This window comes from Ursus arctos, unplaced genomic scaffold (assembly GCF_023065955.2).
Source record: "Ursus arctos isolate Adak ecotype North America unplaced genomic scaffold, UrsArc2.0 scaffold_25, whole genome shotgun sequence".
In the NCBI taxonomy this organism is placed as follows: domain Eukaryota; kingdom Metazoa; phylum Chordata; class Mammalia; order Carnivora; family Ursidae; genus Ursus; species Ursus arctos.
Window position 1 is genome coordinate 19,316,285 of NW_026622930.1, and position 22,849 is coordinate 19,339,133.

Below are 22,849 nucleotides of genomic sequence, written 5' to 3' on the forward strand. Positions count from 1 at the left end.
CCTATGTCTTTGGAGAAAAGGATGGGAGGGTGCCTCTCCCATGAGGATGTTATGATGTGTTACAGGGAAGAAGAGTAAGGGGCAGAGGAAGGCAGAGTGACCTTCCTGCTCTGCCACGTCCTCAAATTTCTTCAGCTTAAAATATACAATATTCCAAGATGCCATATCTTGGGGTAGCATGTCCTAAACCCCATTAAGGTCAATCTCCCCCCCTGTTGCAACAGACTAAATAAAATCTTCTTTGCTTATTTAAATTGTTCAGTGCAGTATTTATTTAATAATATGCATTACTTCAGTCTTTCCAATAAACAAAAACAGAAAATCATATTACTGGCTATGGTTTATATTTGAGGGAATGCAAGATTAGATCACAGGCTCATTGTCACAAAGCTAGTTATTCTTCTCCTTCTACCAGTAGGATGGACCTGATGATAGGGGATTCACACTTCATTTCTTCACAGTAATGAGTTCACTGCCCATTACCACTCAAGTCTAGGGTTGGGGCAGCCTGTTCTATCCTCATGTTGCTATTAAGTCACAAATTTAAACCGCCTAACCATGTACAGCAAAGTGATGTGCTGAAGTGAGTTAGGAGCCTACCATTCAGGCTTCACCTATTCTAACAGCCCCTTCTGCTGTTAGACTACAAAAAACTCTCCTCAGACTGCTATTTGTAAAGTAGCATAGTTGTGAGGTTTAGAATTAGGAATATTCATGAACATTTATGGAATGCTTACTGTGTACCATGCATTTTGAAAAATTGGTTTACAAAATCAGTGCATTTACTGCCCTAACAAAGTCCTAAGTAGCTAAATTATCATTCACATTTTACAAACCAGGAAACTCAAGGCAGATATTAAGTATCTGCACAGACAGACAGTGTCAGCAAGTGGTAGAACCAGGATGGCAAAGCACAGAGTCTGACACAGAAGCCCATGCTCTTACCAAGCTGAACAGCATCTCCACAGGTGTGAAGCACCAGGCCCAGCACTCAGGATGTGGCATATGGTGCACACTCACAAACTGTCATCACTGCTACCATTATTCACCCTTTTATTAATATGCAGATATGTCATTTTTGTTAGAATATTTCACTAAAATACAAGCATGGATTATTTGGGGTGACATTTGTAAGATAGGAAGCTATCTGGGAAGCTATTATATATATTTTACAAGTAAATATATATATGTAATATAAACATAAGAGAAATGGGAAGCTAGTACACCCCATCTTAGAGAGGATATCTGACAGACAAAATTACGTACACAATCAAAAGAGCTTGCAGCATCAACTCCTGAAAGAAGAGTAACAAAGTGTGAGCTTCAAGAGTGAGAGGGAGGGGGCTGAATTGGAGATGGGAGTGGAAAACAAAACCAGTATCTACATCACAGGAGCGTGATTTTCCTCCCCCTTTACTGTAACACTTAAAGAATGTGTGACATTAGAATAACATAATTTCCACCTAAATACCTCAATGTAATGTAAATAAAATATATCACAAGTATGAAATCCTTGGATAAAAAATTGTCAAAATTTCAGAGAGGCCATAGGGACCTTTGCCAGGTCTTCAGTCATGGAGAATGGAGGCCACTCTTAACAATGGAAGCATCATAATCCCATTTAACATATATTCAAATGGATGAAGATGGTAATTATTTTAAATCTGCTAGAGAAAGAATTAAAAAGCTAGGAAATTTCAATAGTGTCTGAAAAAGATTGGATAATTAAAGGGCTATTTGAATGCTTCACAACCAAAAAAGGTGTCTGTTTACATTCCTATATTTTATTCTGTGTGAAGACCACGTATTGACAAATAAACAAACTCAGGGCAAATCTTCTATTCTTACAGCAACACCACTTTCTCCTTGTCAGACTTTTTGTTAGAAAATTCCTTTTGTCACTGAAGGAGTAACACTGATACCTTATAAAATCAGCTTATTGTCGTAAACCCCTAAATCATTTTTTCTCATGAAAGGGCTGTTACTGTTTGCCAATCAGATGATCACTGTGTCTCTTTTTACACACTTTCTACACACAGAAGCTTTGCTGTTTGGCTTATTAATACTAAGAACCAGAAAAAAGGTAACACTGAATGATACGCAAGTATTTCAAATGTTCTCTAAATTACCCACTGCAATCTTTGGCTAAAGGTGAGTAGAATCTAGTAATTATTTTTATTGATATGTGTGTTTGCATAGCAAGTGTTATTTTCAAAGGTTAATTATTTACATAACCTCTCTGAGTTATATCTCCTGCTGTCCTGAAATTTATCTCAGCACAGTTTAAATTCCAAAAATCTAAATTTGCCTTTCTATAGTATCCAAGAGTTATGAGGTTGATTACAAAGGAAACAACTAGGAATTTATTTAAACTTTTCATGAATATCTCATGAATGGCCTCCAAATATTTAGAAAATCTAGATGTACTTAAAAATTTGACTCTATTATAGATAAGGACATTTCAGACAATCTTGAAAAGTAGAGAACAAAGTTATATAAAGCATATAACACATTCAGTTTGGATTACTATATATAAGACAATGACATATAAGAAACACCAGGATATTGTTTGGGGGCTTTTTGTTTATTTAGTTATAGTTTGTTTTAGAATAGTTATCATGTCAGCCATTCATTACATTTCTATTTAATATTAAATATTCCCTTCATGTGCTGGATAAATTTTAGGCCCCCTATAATCTCCATGCTCCTGGTATTAATTCTGGCATTATTTCCCTCCCATTGAATGTGGGTGAGCCCTGTGACTTTCTTCTAACCAGTGAAATATGGCAAAGATGATTGGAGGTCACTCTTATGATAACATTATGTAAAATTTCACACCTTGCTAGCAATCTCTGTCTAAAGACTCTCAAACACTATATACAGATCATCCTTTATGACTTGATGAAGTAGACAACCATGTTGAAGAAACCCAAGTGACAAGAAGATATGAGTGGCCTCTAGGAGCAAGAAATTTTGAGTGGCCTCTAGAAGCTGCAGGTGGTTGGCCTCCAACCAACAGCCAGCAAGAAGTTGGGGCCTTCAGTCCTATCATCTCAAGGAAATTAATTCTGCCAACAACCTGAGTGACCTTGGAAGTAGAATTTTTTTCCAACTGAGCCTCCTTACAAGAAAAATTACCACCTTGATTATAGCTTTGTGAAGCTGAGAGCAGAGGATTCTATTAGGCTTTGTCTGGACTCCTGATTTACAAATAACTTTTATATAATAATATGTGTTGTTTTATGTCACTGTGTTTGCGGTAATTTGTTATGCAGCAACAGTAAGCTAATATGCTTCATATTCTGCTATTAATTAAATGAAAATTGAAGTATCAGAGTACCAAACCCCAAAACTTATACTTGCACATGATAAAAAGAATACAAAGAATAAAGAGTACATGATGAAAACATATCTTTATCATAAGAAAACAAGTCCTACTTCTAAAATGTAACTATTATTAAAGCATTTTTATGTAACCTGATGTGGGAAACAAAGGCAGAAGAAAAATTATTAAATTTCCTTACTACCTACAGCCCACTGACAAGTCCTTGAAACAGGCAGAGTGACAGTCCTCTAGAGACTCAACTGCCTTGATGTTAATACTCTGCTAAAGGAAAAGGCAATCCTAGCCTGATACCTCCCCCCTGCCCCCTGGCCCCCAGGATCCTGTAAGTCTACTTTAAGGTATAAAAATTCCTCTAGCAATTTCCTTTATCTCTAAATCCCCAAGATACGTGTTGGCAATCATCCCCCAGGCATATGGCCCACCGATATACATCTGACAGGTCTCATGACTAAGGTTTTATTAGATGGTAATAAATGACCTTTCCCCACAATAGCTAGCCCCCTCAAGGTCCCGGAAACCTTGCTTCCAAAATTCCTTAGAGACTTACACTATCCCTAACGCCCTCCCAACTTGAAAGTATATAATGGGCCACTTCTTCTGACCCCATTGAAGAGGGAACCGAAGGCAAGCTGAAGACAAAGCAGAAGCTGACACCCTGCAAACCCAACCCCCCCCCCACCCATGGGATGTATGCAACATTCCTCAGGCACTCCTGGCTGCCCTAAAGGACAAAGAAACAGTCCTTATTACCTACAGCCCATTGACAAGTCCTTGAAACAGGCATGGTGACATTCCTCTAGGAACTCAGCTGCCTTGATGTTAATACTTTGCTAAGGACAAAAGGCAGTCCTGGCCTGATCCCCTCCCCTCCACCAAGATCCTGTAAGTCTATTTTAACGTATAAAAATTCCTTTGGAAACTTCCTTTATCTCTAACCACCCCCCCCCCCCGCCAAGATACGTGTTGGCAATCATCCCCAAGCATATGGCCCACCGATATACATCTGAAGGGTCTCATGACTAAGGTTTTATTAGACCGTAATAAATGACCCTTTCCCAGCAGTAGCTAGCCCCCTCAAGGTCCTGGAGACCTTGCTTCCAAAATTCCTTAGAGACTTACGCTATCCCTAGCCCCCTCTCCACTTGAGGGTATAAAATAGGCCATTCCTCACAACCCAGGAGCAGCAGCTCTTTCTGCCCACGGGTCCTGTCCCCGTGCTTTAATAAACCACCATTTTGCACCAAAGACGCCTCAAGAATTCTTTCTTGGTCGTCGGCTCTGGACCCCACCCCACTGAACCTCACGTATAGTCCCCAACCTCATCACCATTGCAGCTCTTTCTGCCCACAGGTCCTGTCCCCCGCCAACCCCCCTGCTTTAATAAAATCACCTTTTTGCACCAAAGACATCTCAAGAATTCTTTCTTGGCCGTCGGCGTCAAACCCTAACGTTCTTTCTTACATCATAACCTACCAAAAATCTTCTGAACAATTTCAAGTAATTTATGAGATTCTATTTCTCCATATTTTTCCCTGAATATATATACTTCAAAAATTATTTAATTTGAAAGAAAGAAATATAGTAGTAAATAGATGTTTAATTTTTCATTGTTTTAAATTATCAGTGAGGTTAGAATATTTTCATTTGTTCAACTGAAATTTAATTGTACTTTCTTCTGTGAATGATGTTTATATTCTTCACCCATTTTTACTTAGTAATTTATTATTTTCTTATCAATTTATGAAATTCACCTCTCTCACACAATGCTTAAGTCTCTCACAAATGCTTAAGTTTTTTCCTAATTTTTTTATTTGTGTTTGACTTAGTTTCAGATACCTACTCCTCTGGAGAAATGTTTAAACTTAATGTTTTCAAATCTGTAAAGCTTCCCCTTCATGGTAATTCTAAAATAAGTGTTTTAAAAAACAGTATTTACTGGTATGTGTTTTACAATCTGATTTGTTTTTATTTACTTCTTTAAAAATGCTGAGAGTGACCCACTAAATTGATTTTTTATAGTTTTGAAGTTAAAAATAATTTCTTATTCTTTTGATGAGTATAATACATATTTAGCATAAATCCATTAAACTGATAAATACTTAGATTAATTACTGTCTTTCTCTAGAAAGATTTATAGAAACACAAAACTCTTCAGTGTTAAAAGTACAATAGACACCTACTAACTTTGATTGACTGAGATGATGGTTCTATGTTGTGCTTTTTACCTATATAAATGACATACTATTATTATTTTATACAGTGAAGATGTATATCCATATGTGTAGATTTGTTTTGTTCATTTTTCCATGTATAATCTTGACTGATCACCTTGGATGGCTTTGCCTTTTTTTGTTTGTTTGTTTTAAGATCAATCTTTTCTGATATCCTGATTACCTTCCAGAGTTGATGAGATTATTAGGTGATATCAAAAAGATAAATGACAGGTGGATAATAATTTAGCAATCACTGTTGTTTCCTCTCTACCCCACTCTACAACCAATGAAGCATTAGTGATAATAAATATAAAAATTAAGCTCTATACCTCAAAAAAGAATCTCGGGATTTTTCAGGGTCCAAAACATCTCTAGAATGTTAAAAACAGCCAGTAGGATCTTAAGATGTCAATGCACTATGGAGATCAACTTTGACAAAATCTAGTAAATTGGAAGATGTAGTAGAGTTCAACTTCACCCTGTATTCTAATCTCTCTCTCTCTCTCTCTCTTACACACACACACACACACACACACACACCCCAGTACCAATCCTGCACTTGTGTTCAAGGAGATGTGTATGATATTATTTACTACAGTATTGTTCATAAAAACTGAAAAGCTAGGAGAACTAGTACTAACAGAAGAATGAATAAATAAATGTGGTATATTTGTACTTGAAATAGAGTAGTACAAGGAAAGAGCTAAAGCTGTAAGTACTGTATTAGCCAGAATAGTAGCCGCTGTGTATAACAGTTCAAATACTATAGGGATAGTTATTTCTTTACTTACAAAACATCTGAAACAGGGATTCATCAGCTGTCAGCTTTTCTCCAAGTGGCACTTGAGGAACTAGGCTTTTTCTGTCTTGTGGTTACACCATCCTCTAGGACCTTGTCATCATCTTCATCATGCAAGCAGAAATGAAAAGATGTCAGTTAGTTAAAATCCTTGGGCCAGAAATAGCCCATCACTTCCATTCATGTTTCATTACATAGACCTCAATCATATGGCCATACATATCTTTAAAGGCTAGCAAATAGAGTCTAGCTATATAACCCCTTCCCCCAAAAAAACATATTTAAAAAATCAGTAACTTGACAGTTTTGTTACATGTACTGACAGGCATTAGTCTTACAAACATAACATTGGGGAAAGAAGAGCAAGTTGAAAAAAGACGTGACTGATACATGTATATATAAAATTCAAATGCATGCAAACCATACAATGTTGAGGAAACATGCTTACATTATACAAATATAAAGAAATATAAAGAAATCCATGGAAATTATCAATCCCAAAATGTAAGGGCCACAAAGGCATAATTTTCTGGTGGCATTCTGTTGTGTTTCTAGGACTTTGCGTAGTGCCTGGCATAGAAGTTTAATATAGTAGTTAAAAGAATAATACATTTGTCATTTATATACATATTCACAATATAACATATACTTACTTAATTATACTTGTCTACATATTGTAAAAACACTGTATTTATAAAGTTAGAAATACTAAATATTATTTACCTCTGTAAATTTTGTATTTATATATGTCAATAATAAGCCGGTTGAGAAGCAACATAAATAAGGATAGTATGCATTATTTATTCATGTGTACATCTGATTAATTTAGCAATTAGTGCTTGCCAATTAATATCTCCCTAAGCTGGTATTAAAAGGAAAAAATCTTAATTTGGCAGAATCTATTTTAAGACTGAGTAAATTAATGCTTTATTCTAACCTCAGAATAACAAACCGCCATATTTAACACACAGTTTATTCCTTACTCACCAAAAATGCATGCAAGAGCATAGTGTGTTCCTGTACCAGGCAGTTGTAGTCATTCAGTGTCCTAAGCTGACATAAATTCTGCTATCCTCATCACATACCTAGGTTTCCCAAGGAGCTGACAACTAATTAGCATATGAAGAAAAAAAAGCAATCATACAGGGAGGTGATTTTATGAGCCAAGCCTGGGAACTGGCATACTTTCCTTCTACTCACTTTACATTAGTTGAAACTACATAGGACCACCCCTATCCACAGGGATTCTGGGAAATGTAATCTAGCTGTGTGTCCAAAAAAGTAAATAGTTTTAATGTACACTTAGTAGTCTCCGCTGTAGACTCAATTACCTGCTCCATCTGGAGATAGGAATTTTATTTAGAGGAATGTACAACCAAAGGATTGGGATAAAGGACTATGGATTTTGACAAAGGAACATGTGTTGAAGTTGACTGGAAAGTGCAGAGGTAGATGGAGGCATGGGCTTTGGGAACAGGTAGTTGAAACAATCAGAATTTGCATCTATCAATGTCTTTTAGACCAAGTGGTAAGAGAAGCCTTTTGGAATGTGGGATGAGAAAGTACAAGGTTATAGACAACTCCCTAGATTTGGCCTAGGAATTGTCAGACTTTATTCCAATTAATATACTGACCATTCTTCAGCTCTTGTATAATTTCTGACTCAATATATGAAAGGAAAAATTATTTCAAAGAGGTGTTATAAACCTGAAGTTAGCACAGAAAAAACGTCCAGAAATCCAAGGGAGCTGACAGTAACCACAGGTAGAAATTCTCACCTAAGTTAATGAGGATCAAGGAGCAAGACATTTGAACTATGACTCTTACACAATGCCTATAAAGTAAGTCCAATAGGTTAATAACTTAATATGTTTTCGCAACAACGTCTTCGTATCTCTGGAATACAAAAAATAAATGTTTTGAAAATATGCATCATTGCTTATGTGAATTCTTGAAATGTTGTGCAGCAATACTTGAAATAAAACCAAAGGTACTTTTTCATCTCCGAAAACATCAACCATCCTATTTGCAGGAGGTATAATGAAATAAATGGTAAGAAAGCAAAATAAACACACTGAGGTTCTTTCCCTCTAAGAATCTACATTCTAATACAAGTCCTGTAAATTCTTCATGACATAGATAATTCTTTGTGGAAACGTATCTTCATTCCTTCCTTCACATAATCTCAGAGATAGCAAAACAGAAACAGTACAGACACTGGATTCATAGCATATCTAGCAGTATTCTCTGGCTTTTGTCTAATTTTTATGATTCATAAATCTCATCTGTAAAATTAATATATCCTTCTTGCACAGTGCTTAGCACATTGCAATTTCACAAGAAGTGTTAATTGTCACTACTTCAGATTTTTTTTTTAAAGAAGGTTTTATGAAAAATACTCATTTTGGCTGATAGAAGTCTATTTGCCAAATGCTAAATAATGGTAATTTATTTATTGCCTGTATTGACGATTCTACTCAAAATGCAATTACTTAATTTTTGGCTGTTATTTTTATATTGGAGATTTTGAAAACATCAGTGATTTTTTTTTTAATCTAGCAAGATGATGACAATTGTTCTTGTACTTATTCTGATGTCTATGATATTTGCATATGTGTTTTGGATATTTTAAATGATTATTAACTGGGAAGTGAGTTATCAGTATAAAGGTGAAAAATATAGAACAAATTAGGTTTTGAAGCAGATTTTCCATTAATTCTATTTATTTGCCAATGTAACTGAATATTAGCTATTTTAAGAACATGCCCCTAAAATATAATCTTCTTTCAAGATTTCTAAATGAGATTATGAATTGGGACATTCTATCACTGAGACTATTTATGAAAATCTTTTTCTATTTGTTTTATTCAATTAAAGACTAAATGCCAAACAGGTGTGCTTTCCTGGATCAGTGTATCATTTACAATCTAATTAGATAACAAGACCCTATAGAAATGGAGCTGCATCTTAGTCATTTGAGCTCTATGAAAATGGATCAAGAAGTAACATTTTCACAGGTGACCTTTTTATTTTTCAGGAGTTTGCCTAGATTCGGAGTGAGCAAAATTTTTCTGTAAAGGGCCAGATAATAAATATTTTCAGCTTTGTGGGCTATATGGTTGTATTGAAACTACTAAACTCTGGCATTGTAGCATGAAAGCAGCCATAGAAAATACGAAAATGAATGAGTGTGGCTTTATTCTAATAAAACTTTATTTACAAAAATAGGCTACAAGTCAGATCACTTGGGAGAAGAAATAGTTGATATTTTCAAATTGTTTCCATCATTTCCATCTCCATCATCCTTAAAGCTGAATATTACTTAAAACAAAACTGCACAAGTGGTTTAGTGTCTCTAAAGTAGCACATTTGTATAGATAAGGGTCGTCCAAGGACTGTGTTTTCAGGTTCTTTTAACTATGGGCTTCTTGGATCCCTCTTTCTCTTTCCATTTCTGCTCTGCTCCTGTATCTTCCAATCAATATTAACTACAACCTACCTCCACCCACACACAGACATACAGGTGAAATAACCAATATTTATTCAGAAAGATGTTAGAGCAGCTGTTGTCCTCAGCTATCTAAATCTTAAAAGGATAATTAATCTTTCTTGCTCTTGGTTATTACACACACACACACACACACACACACACACACACCAAGGAGCTGTCACTGTTATGTCAATTAGACTCCAATGACTCTGTGTTGACAATAAAAAGGCATCTCACATGACTCTTCTCTTGTTGGGACTATGGGTGGTCTAAACACCTCAAGTTCCTTGATAGGATAATTGGAAGCCATCAAACAGTAGATTTCTCTGTGGCTAAGAAAACATCAAATCTAGCAAGAGGATTTTAGAAGAATGACTCCAACTTAGGCGGAAAAAAACTATTTTTGCTTTAGATATATGACATTCTCTTATACGGGTGGACCACAGTGAAGCTTGCCTCATGGGGTTCACATTCCTCCTAAACATGGACTGGTCCTTGGACTTGTTTTCAGTATGGATAATGTAGCAGAGGTAATGTTGTGCCAGTTCCAATACTAAACCGAAAGAATGCCCGGAAGCTTTCATCTGGGTGTTCTTAGGTGCTGAGTCTGAGTTTCCATGTATGAACTATGGCCACCCACAAAGAAGAGACCAAATGGAGAGAGACCACATGGAGAAATAGTTCCTGAAACTGTACACACCCAGAGAGAAAGGGGGGAGAAGGAGGAGAAACAGGGGAGGGGAGGAGACAGGGACAGTCTTAGCTATCCTAGTATTCTAGCTAAGGCCAACACCCCAGGAGACCTGAATGCTAAATGCAGCTACAAAAATGTCTGCTGACAAGAACATGGGAACTGCCTAGCTGGGTCCAGCCAGACTGAAGAACTGTGAGTAAACAGAATGATGTTATTTTAATCCACTGACTTGGGGGTGGTTTGATATGTACCCATATACAACTAAAGTAAAATCTGGCACCTGGCAAGAGGGGATTGCTAAAACAAAACTGGAAACTGTGGCACTGACTTTAGGAGCAGCCAGTAAGAAGAGGACCAAAGGACTCTGAGAAGAGTACTATGGGAGGCTGGGAAAGCAGTAAGGAAACCTCACTTCAGACTGAGGAAAGGGATTCAAATTATTTACTGACAGGATAATTAAAGAAACTGTCACCTACGATAATTAGCCAATGTTCCTAATAAGCTTAAGAATTTTGCTAAGGACATTTCCATGGAGAATGCTGCAAGTGCTTATTGGCTTATTTTTGCTACGCATGAGAGGCTACAAAAAGAAGGAACTTTTCATTTTCTAACAGAATCTACAGGTAACATTTCCAATCTGAATGTTCTGGGTTGAAAAATAAAAACTTTGCATTCATAGCATCTTCATTTAGCAACAGGTTCTCAAAATAGAAATGGCCTGAAGGCAAAAATCAAATCCGGGACAAAAATCAAATATGAACTTAGGAATAAAATCAAGTCAATGACAAGCCGGTTAAGTTTCTTTCTAAAGATTTCAAAAGGTCTTAAGGCAGTGCTTCTCAAACCCTCTCAGACAAAAAAAGGGGGCTTCTAAATGATTTTAAAGACATGGCTTGTACACACTGTCCCCCAGAAGAAAGAACCTCTGGAGATGCTGAGTAGTAAATTGTTTCATGGCTTCCTGGCTCTAGGAAGTTGGGTCTATCTTACAGAGATTTGTGAAAAAGAGTACTTGTAATTTAAATTTTAAAGGGTCCTCAACATTTTAAAAGAAATTATAAATTTGGTCTAAAAGGGACAAAGACAGTACAAAATGCAAATGAGCCTCTGAATTCCAAAACTTCTAACATGAGGAAGCAGACTTGAGAAAATTGCCCAGATGAAAACATTGACCTTTTGTTATGGAAAGTTAATTACAGATTACAAAATGAAGCAACAGGAAGAACCATTCTAAGGTGATGTGGAACAGAAACGAGCCCCAACCAATTTACATCTCCCACCCCAGGGCAGAAGGTGAGGTTGGTGCTAAATGCTTGACTGGATCTCAAAATTCCTGTGAATTACTGAGTACTTTGTCTCCAGTTGGCCCCACCCTGCTCTCACACAAACATTTGTGTGGGAATATCTATTGCATTCCTTGTTTCCCTGCCTAACCATTAATGTTTGGTGGATTTGGAAAAGAAAACATGTTTTTTTAGTTCTAGTATTTTCTCAAAGTAATGGAATTTTACCAAGAAGTCTTATTACTAGGACATAATTTAGATGATGAGATCCAGAACCTCAGGCCTGACTTGAAGCACTGATGGGATGAGATGTTTAAAGGTCCAGGGTAGGGGGTGAATGTATTTTACATGTGGGAGGAATGCAAATCATTACGGTACAGAGGGAACACTACTAGATTCCAGTGAATCATGCCTTCCACTATTTATGATCTCAATAAGCACAGTCTCATGTAATGCCCTCCTCCTTGAATCTAGGCTAGTCCTGCAACTTCTTTTGACCAAGAAATTGTGTTATAAATGACACTAGTCAGCTCCTAGCCTAGAACTTAAGAAGATCTCACAGCTTCCTTGTTTTGTGTGCCCTTGGGAACCCTGACTACCACTCCACCTCCATGTAAGAAGTCATGCTATTTTGATGGAAAGACCACAAAAAGAACCAAAAGAAGAGGCTATGTAGACAAAGTCCTGGAGACCTGGAAAGAAAGCATCATGTGACCTGAAAAATGCATCCACATGAGGGACCCACTGCAAGATAAAGCAGAAGCCTAGCTTAGACTGAGAATCATGAACAAATAAAAGGGCTGTTGCTTAAACCAACAAGTTTTGGAGTGTGTTGTCACACAGTAATAGATAAATGAAACAAGAATCATACTGTAGAAATGCGGAGTAAAGTCCCATCTCACCAGCTGAAGGAATAAATTATTAAAGGAAAACAAACACATATTATAAATATATGTCTATTCCATAAATGTCTTTGTCCGTATTTGTGGATGTACTTATACATATGCATATGAGTGTGTGTATATAATTAGATATATATTATTAAGAATACAGAGCGCGTGTCCAAGCTTGATTAACTTCATTAACTCATTACTAAAGTTAGTCTGCCAGTTGATTCAAATCCATTTCATCAATTACAATGATCTGGTATCCATGACTACAGTATCTCGGCACCCTTTTAAAATAACAGAATTATACTTACTTTTAATTTTAGCATATGTAAAATTGCAGAAAACAAAATTCAAAAACACCAATACAACCACAACTAGTCCCTCTTAATCCACTGCACAGCACTTTCCACCCTGAACACATAAAAAGGTTGAAAACTAACATCAATTCATCTTTTCTTTTTTTCACATAAAGGAATTAAGATATTTCTGTTATAAAAAGAACAGAGTCCTATGTTAGCTTTTTGCTTACACCCCCTCCAGTTATAAATTTGTCTTTACTAATAATTAAGCACATCTGTGAAAAAAATTAACCCTCTCAATATTGGTGAACCACCATTCCCAAAGGACTGACAATTAGCCTATGCTTTTCTGGGAATGAAAAGAGAATAGTCACCACAGTCCATTGATTTTACTGTGGATAACCTCAAAATTTCTCCTTCCAATCACGGCTATAATTACTTATATACCTGACTTCATTCCCTTCTCTCATTATCTTTTTCTTTCTCTTCAGTATAATCCAGCTGCCATTTTCATGACATTTTCTGGACTGATCACTATAAGAGTGAGATCTGAAAGCCATGGAGGGGGCAAACACTGAGTAGTCATTCTAATACAAGAATTCATTCATTCTATTAATGGAACTAAAATGGTGACTTCCTATGTAACATCTAGTCATTTCCTAAGTTAAGAAAGTAATATTAATCAATTTTAAGCTATTTATGAAACAAATTTAATAAAAATCATAATTCATACACAACCATTAATCTTTATAACCTTCTTACAAAGCAGGCATTTTTTTCCCATATCATTTGTGAGAAAGCTAAGTTTTACCAAAACTAAGTGACTTGCCACATTATACAAGTCTTAATCTGGTATTTGAACCTTTTCTCCCAGACTCCAAAATACAGGCTTTTGTACAGTACTCACCTATTCTAATACATGATTTAATGCCTTCAGACTTCAACATAGCAAATCTTACGCTTACAGCTTTAAGAGTCCACAGAAATTTTAAAAAACTTGAATTAAAGGTGAAACTTAAAATAATTCTTTACCCAGTCACTTCAAATGATACTATGTAGTATCTAGTAATAAAATGTAAAAGTAAATAAATACCCAAGCTATTCTACACTGTTAGCATTATTCTTTGCCTTTGTCAAGAAACTTTATAAATCTCACTTTATCCTTCTAAATCTTTGTGGTTTCCTCTCACCATTTTCCTAACTTCGAGGAAGGGAATGAAAAGAAAGAAAACAAGTGATTTCCTTAGTATACATACTATAGCACTTAGAAAAATCAGATTCATAACAACAACTACAACTAATTAGTACCAAAACATCTGGATCAAAAGTGAAAACTTCAACCAAACATCTATATATTTAGAAGCATCTGTACAATTGACCAAATGACTGGATTTTCACTAATCATTTAGGAAGTACATAAATAACACCCCCTCTGCTACACATTGTCTGGTTACTGGAATATTAAATATGTAACCAGGAATGCTGCCTATTGTACGTGAGACAAGAGAGGTCAAATTAGGGCCACTTTTTTGAGAAAACGGAAGGCAATTTTAGATATTGGGCTTTTTGTACAGCCTTTTCTAATTTAACCCTAATCATATCATGTACTTTGATCTAGAAAAATGGCTCTCAAACCACATCCCGTTAGGCTACACAGACAATTCTACAGCACTCCGTTCTAATCAATCAACTCCCACTTTCCAAAGGAAACGTTACTCTATTATGAAAATTGCCACTTTGCACCTTATCTTCTGGTGGGTATGTATGTGAACTATGCAAAATTACAATAAAAACACAATTATAAGTGAACATTATTTGAAGCACAACATCTCCGGACCTTATAATAGAGTCTTTAAAAGTCTCACATACTATTGCTGCAAATAAGTTTACTAACAGTAAGCACACAACAAATAAATTATGATTAAGGTAAATCAATAGTTATTTATGGTTGAAAAGCAATCAAAGCAGCAATTCAAAACTATTTTCAATTCAAAACAATACTGATATCAAAGCATCATTTCCCCAAATTGTGGGGATTCTAATTTTCCCCTCATAACACATATTAGGAGCTTCACAGGGTAATATGGTACAACAGTCAGACTTCTTCCCTCACTTTTTAAGTATGACTTTGAAGAAAGCACAGAGTTCTCTAACCATGCTTGTTCATCAGAAAAGCAAACGTGAAACAGAAACATGACATGACATTATGGGACTGACTGATGTATTAGTCTCAATTCCCCGTTCTTCCCTTCTTCCTTATATTTGCCAAGGCATCATCATGGACAACGTGTATTTCTTCTTCACTTGATTCTGGGCTTGACTACTTAAACTTTCATTGGCCCATGGAATGAGGTAGAAATCAATGCTAAATTTTGAGCCTAGGCCTTGAGAACTCTTATGTGCTCCTTGTGTCCTTTTTAAACTGTCAACACCATGAGAAGAAAAGAGTTATTTAATCTGTCACACTCTCCAGTAATAATTGTCTACTTGCATGGATATCGTATAAGAACTCTCACACATTATTTGGCATTAAGCATTATCCTTATCCTTATACCATGACGTTATATTCAACACACTCATGTACAAATGCCAAGCCCGTCAGTAAATGGAGGCCAATAGTCAGCTTTTCATTTCAATCACTATCAATAACTAATGAAAACTTTTTAATGGAGAATAAGCTATTTTAGGGAAACTTTGAGATAGAACCTAAATAAAGCAGGCCATGGAGCTAATTTCATTTGTAAAGCACCAGAGACTGAGCCACCGTGTGTGTGTGTGTGTGTGTGTGTGTGTGTGTGTGTGTGCGCGCGCGCGCGCGTTAATACTTAATATATTCATATGGATTTTCCGTGAACCTCCTTCAGGTACTCTGTACTTTAAAGAATGTTACTTCTTTTGATTCCATATAGCCAACTATGAGACAAATCTGTGATTTCTAATAATATATGCATCAAGAAAACTTTGGCAATATAAATATTTATTATGCTGTAGCATGAGGAATGAATATAAAAGAATCTCAATTCAGTCATAACTGTACTCCCAGTCGAAGTGTGACAGTAAATCCAGAGATGAAATGAAAGATTTGTGGAGATGGCAGTTTGGCAGGCACATGTTACTGCCATATTGTTAGTCTTGCGGCACAGTGGGTCCCATTGTTTTTCTTTATGCCATTTACTCACATATATTTGCTTTGGTTTCCAAGTATAAGAAAAAGTGGGTTTTTTTCCAACTGCATGTTATTAGCTGGTGCTATTTCATATTGGATGTGGTTATGAATCAATCAGTAAACACGTCTCTTGACTGAGTGTAGGTTATACATAGATGATCATGAGCAGTGACGTTAAAGTAGCGGGCATCCAGGCTAAGCCTAAGGAGCGCCCCTAATAAAGCAGTGCAGCTAGTGGCCCAAGGTGTCAATTTGCATGAACTGATTTATAGGAAGGAGGAAAACTACTAGATTCAGCGGTGGTTTTGATTTGGTGAAATAGGGAATGAAGAAGAAAGTGTGGTGCGTGTGAAGAAAGCATGGTGCATCAGGGCACCTTGGTGGCTCAGTCGTTAAGCGTCTGCCTTCGGCTCAGGGCGTGATCCCAGCGTTCCGGGATCGAGCCCCACATCGGGCTCCTCCGCTGGGAGCCTGCTTATTCCTCTCCCCCTCCCCCTGCTTGTGTTCCCTCTCTCGCTGGCTGTCTCTGTCAAATAAATAAATAAATAAAATCTTGAAAAAAAAAAAAAAGAAGCATGGTGTAAGTCTCCAGGCCTTTCCTTAAGAATTAACCACATGAAAATAGTGGGTGGGGTTAAAGATGTGGCGCTGTTTCACTTGAGACTCAAAGACCTGAGAACCACAACCAGAGCAGCATCAGTACTCAAGGAGCAAAGGGAGACCTGAGAACAGAATCCATCCCTATGGGGTGGGCAATGTTAAGAGATGGCACCCTCGGCACATATGTGTCACTGGCAGGCAGAGACCAGAAGTGGTGGGGCAATGCTGCAGAGCACGTACAGCAGGAGGCAGAGCCAGTGAGAACGGCATGTTGAGCTCTTATCAGAAAACCTCGAAGGACACTCAGAAATCACTACTTGAGAATTTGAGTTACACAGCAAGTTCTCTGCTACTACACAAGTGGGGCACTGTGAAATTTGTTGCCAGTGTGACCTCACAGCTGTTGAGGCCTGGGGAAACAGGTCTCTGCCTTCAAAGGGCTCGTCATGTAATAGGGATGACAGAATACACAGGAAAAGATAACATAATGCAAATGCTCCTTGAGAGACACAGACAACAATTACTCTGGGATCAGAGAAGAGATAAGAGAGATAAATATGATCAAAGCTTCAACGGTGGGTTTCATTTTACATGCTGCATGCAACAAATATTAAATATTAGAATTGGGAAGCCCCTACATCCCTTTCCCTCCCTCTAGGGTTCTGCAACCTGCCTACCTATGCCCAAGGCATTCTGTATCATTAATGTACCTAATTCTGAATGGTACTTGTATGTTTTCCTGCCTATCTAAAGCCAGACTGCAAATTCTGGCATATAAAGGATTGTCTTTATTATTGGCATCTAATTTTTTTTGTATTACATAGCAGCTATTATCACTTAATTATTGAAAATAATGAATACTCATAAAAGGAACCTAAATACATTAATTTCGACAAGCACAAATCTATAGGTTATCATGGCCATAACTAGCTTATCCGGAAATACTGATTGCCTGTAGAAGATCTTCAGATTTCAGATATTCAACAAAACCTTCCATTTGACAACTGAATTTGACAGGCTGAAATGCAAGACCTCTTGATTCCAAAAAGTCACCACCTTATATCTACAGTCCAATAAAACTTGGATAAATTTCTGTGATAGCAAGTGTGAGGAGATGGAAGCCGTAATCTTCTGCACTTGTAGACCCCAAAGTTTCCACAAAGGACAGAGAGGCCCAGTTGGGTAACAGTGCTCCATAAATTTCCTTTCACTATTAAAATACCCAATTATTCTTCTACTTCAATGTTCTTAATGCCTGGAGTTGACATGAATGTTTTCATGAAAGTTCATCAGGAAAACTATTTTTAAAAAATTTTTAAATAAATAAATAAACAAAACTATAACATAGGCAAAAATCTCTCTACAAAGCTATTCATTCTCTTTTGTTACTTGGAGGCTCCTGCCAGTGTATGCTTTCAAAACAACTTAAGTGTCCCTTAATCATAAATCCAACCTTTGGGCCCACTAACTTCACATTGCCCCTCCCCAGCAGCCATTACCCGCTCAGACTTGCCAGAGCCCAACAGCATTTGCCTTCATTTATGGCAAAGTGAATGAAGTGAAAATAGATGCTATTAACTAGTCTGGTCTGAACCTGAGAACTTGGGAGACACAGGGCTGCAGAAGTAGAGAGATTTATTACAATCTTTTAATTTTCCTCTATTAGTTGGATACACAGGCAATAGTTAAAGGAAATTATATGTCTCCCAAGAAGGTACTTAAGTGTTCTAGGAGTTTAAAAAAACATTTAGGTATTTGTCTTACGGACATCCCACTTTTTCTCTTTTAATTCACCTAGCTGATAGCTTATAAAAAGTGGCCCTGGTCTCATGCTTTCCCATTTAAGAATTTTAGAGAAATGGCCATCTTTCATTTAATAAACTATCCATCTAGCTCACATAATTTTAGTTAACTAGGTCTATTTCTCTTCCATTTGTGCATAATAGTAATGATTTTCTCATCTATCCACTGGCCTCTCTGCCTGTTTTTTCTTTATGGAAATCTTTTTTAATCCTGCTGATTATTAATTCTGAATTGCAATGATACTTAATTCAACCACAAGAACACATATGATGTACTTAATGGTCACAAATGGCCATGATCTCTCTACTTTTTAAATATGACACACTTAACAGTATGTCATCCTCAAGTGTGCCAGAGTACTGACTTGGTACCCAATTCAGCAACAGGAGAGTCTCCTTTAGACTTGTTTTTCTATTCCAAACAATGGTGCTCATTGTTTCTTACCAAGTTGAACCCAGGTGTTCACCAGGTAGAAACAAACAAATATCTGTTATCCTTGACAAGCTCTTAGATTTACAAATTGTGTTCATTTCTTTAATTTGTCAGTATTAATGTCAGGAAGCATCTGTAGAATTTATAGAAATGACCCCCTTGAGTTTATCAAAGATAAAACACTCAAAAATGTCAAACCTTGTTTTAGGCAGTTGCTATCTGAATCCTGGTGTCGGGAGGGAGGTCTGAAGAGGGAAGGGAGTTGGAATGATTAAGTAGGCTAAGGACAGGAACCTTGTGAAGTAAGTGAAAACAGATGGGACTTACGGTTTAGCATTGCTCATTTTAAATGTCACTGCTGGTCAATGATTTGTTTCTGTATCACATAATATTTATTATTGATAACCAGTTAGAGATTTAGGTAACTCAGATTCCCAGAAGGCAGAGAAAAAAAAGAGTGCATGTAAAAACTAGTGAAATCTGAATAAGGTCTGTATTTGAGTTAATATAATTGTACCAGTGTCAATTTCCTGGTTTTGACAATGTATTATGTTTATGTAAGATTTTTATCATTGGGGAAAACTGAGTGAACCATACACAGAAACTCTCTGTATTATATGTGTAACTTCTTTTAAGCCTTAATCTATTTCAAAATAACAAGTATTTTAAAAAATGAAGAACACAGGCTATCAAAGGGGAAAAAAAAGATTCTCAGAGAATGGTAAGGGTGGCCAGTCACTTAACCTTTAAAAACAATGAGCAACAGATATTGGTGAAGAATATAAGTGGCAACCTTCTTTTACTTTTCTTTTTTAATCTTTCAAATGTTTTAGGTTTAAAACAGCATTTGCATTTCATTAGCTATTGCCATCCCCGTAAATAGAACCAGATTTGACAACACTGCTAATATGGAGTTGGTCTTCTTAACCTAAAACATATCTTAATGTTTTTGATCTTTACATCATTTTTTTATTGTGACTCAGGGCATGATTTGACAGCTCTTTCAGTATTCAACATTCTTACCTAGTGGCAACAGAGCAGGTCTTCATATTTGCCAAGGTCTTTCTTGAAAGCACTTGCTTTGCATTGTAAAGATAAGACAAAGGTGGGAGACTTAAAGATTAAAATACTTTTGAATAAAGTTTGACAACTGCCAATCTCCACAATACCAAAATATTTCCTTATTTCTGAAATCACTAAAATATGACACAGATCAGCACTTTCTCACATTTGCCCCGAACTGTGAATTCTCCCCACCTCCAACAATATACGCTCTTCCCACCATCGACATGAGACACACAGATATTTTGTTTCCTCCACAGCCCAAATGCTTAGATTAGAAGATATGTAACAACTGAGAAATAATTACCAGTTTCTTTATACTAGGGATGTTTGAAATACTGTATTGAGATTTTTCCCAGATCCTACTTCATTTTCTTTAAAGCTATAACGTCATCTTCAGACAGTCACCCCCATGCACCTGGGGGTGGGTATTTTGTAGTTCCTTAGAGTATAGATTTCTAGTTAGCTTTTTTGCGTGTTTTTCTTTTGCTGTGAACTCTTCTCCTTTGCATTCAGAAATATTTCTTGAGCAGTTAATATGCATTCTCTGCAGCTTCTGAGATGAGTAGACTGAAGCCCTCCCCTATCCTACAAAACAGATTTTCTATTATATTGCTAAGAAATTAACAGCTAAAGTTGTAATACAGCACCTATTTTGCTCATCTGAGAATTTTAATACCTCGCTCCAAAGAAGAATAATGTCAACATTATCTTACATTTTTTTTCAATCCTATACCTTTTTTGGGGGGAAGTGATTCTTCCGATTTAAATTTATTTAATTTTCACAACAATTCTACTAGGAATTGGGATAGCCACTTGAAAGATGATGTAGCTGAGCTCCAAGAGAGAACATGATTTGCCTTTTTTTATATACCTAGACAGTGCTAGAATCCAAAAAATGATTCAGATGTCTTTCAGCCCTGTGTTTCTACCACTAGGCTACAGGCATTGCGAACAGGCTGATGATGGATGTCTGTGCATTAGAACAATGGGACCGCTCTCTGGCAACCCATGCCACAGACCAAACATTCCTAATTAAGATGTTGTCATTTTACCTAGGGGAAAAGCTTTGGCCACATTCCAACATGCCCATAAATAAGAAAGACTACTAGAAATATGAGAAAGAATAGTTCCAAGCAAAAGTATCCTTCCATGATTAAGAACATAATTCAACATACTACCCAAACTGATTTATGGGTGCACTGTACCAGGCTACTTTGTATTTCAGCCCTTTGTGCAGTGTACCTTCTGCTGGCCAAATTTGAAGCTACGTTTTTTAAGCCGGAAATTGAATTCATTTACTCAAAGAATATCCCATTTTTTCTTCCAAAATTTATCAGCTTTTTTCTAATGAAGAATTACTAAAATTTTTGTTTACATATCTACCCTTTTATTCTCAATGCCATCCACTAACACACAAGCACATGCATAGCCCCATTCAATACCTGATTCTACCTTTTATTTTTGGTGAAAAATATGTTATATTGTACTCCTTTAGGAAAAGATAAAAGAAAACCTTTTCAATATGAGATCCAAATGAACTCCCTTAGTTTCACTGCAGATATGGCATTCCACATCTTCCCACTTCATGCATATTTCCTGTTCTTAGCTTCTTTCCGTTAGATCCTGCTGAGTTGTACATCAGCAACGAGCATGAATTTATTTCACTATTTAATCAGACAATTCTACCATGAAAATCATGAACATAAAACAGTGACCCGCTATGGAATTTCTTTTCTAAAAACATATCCATATCATGTTTTAAAATATACAGAATATAATAAGCTGACTGGTCAACTCTGTATTTAGGGCATTAAAAGAAACATCTATGTCTTTTTCTTTTATGAGCACAATCCCATGGATGCCATAACATTAAAGAGGATTCCTAGGGAAATCTGCAGCTGAAGAAAAAGGAGCACTGAATTACTTCAAACTAGGAGTCCTGACCTTGTGCTTTTGCAATCTCCCCACAGGAATCCAGGTTCACAGTCCTAAATCAGATGAGTCTGACGGTCTTTGCCTCATTCCATATGGAGGGCAGAGCACCTCGTGTGTGTCATAATATTAGTGCAACTGGAAATTCCCTTCAGAAGGAAGCCAGTGTCTTCTCCACAGCCACTGTCAGTTAACTATGCATGCCTAATTACTCCTTCACTGATTAGCAGCAAGAAAATCCCTGTCTGGACTGTGGAAGTGTTTCTAACGGCAACAGTCACAGACAGTGGCTGCTTTGGTATAGTGAGCTGCAATATTATCAGGCTGGGGACAGGCTCTGCCAGCAGGAGCAATAGACCTTTGACAGTGAAGATATCTGGCCCCAAGAACCTCCTTCCCTTATCCTCTGATACACTGACATAATCCTCCAAACCTTTAGGAAGGTCTCAGCTGTCCCATATAGGCGTATTTCTCTCTTGACCTTAGAAGGGAAGGCTGAAATGCAGTACCTAGACATCTGTGCACGATCCTCAGCTTGGAGTGCCAAGCCCCTCAGCTTCAATGCCTCCTCCGCTTCTTCCTCTGCAGGCAATTGAGTGAAATAAGAAAGCCTTCACTTTTATTAGTACCTCTCTATTTGGCTTTTAAAAAATATGATTCTTTTTATGATGCATGGTACTTACTCACTTTAGTTTGCCTCCTGTAAAATGATAAAACACATTAACTTGCTCTATTCCCTTTGTTGTTTGAGCAATAACATTCCTTAGATTTCATGTGGCAGTTCCTAGGCATTTATGATAGGGAAGAAAAATATTAACGATAATGAATAGAGATATA

General features: G+C 36.7%; 1 long non-coding RNA gene across 1 annotated transcript in view; it reads right to left on the bottom strand.

Annotated features, from left to right (window-relative positions):
- The window catches only part of LOC123002157 (uncharacterized), a 289,432-nt gene that overhangs the window by 258,866 nt on the left and 7,717 nt on the right, over window positions 1-22,849 (bottom strand). Inside the window, exon 2 of the long non-coding RNA XR_006411740.3 lies at window positions 6,351-6,462. This is a non-coding gene — a long non-coding RNA (uncharacterized LOC123002157). The remainder of the gene's footprint in view (window positions 1-6,350; window positions 6,463-22,849) is intronic.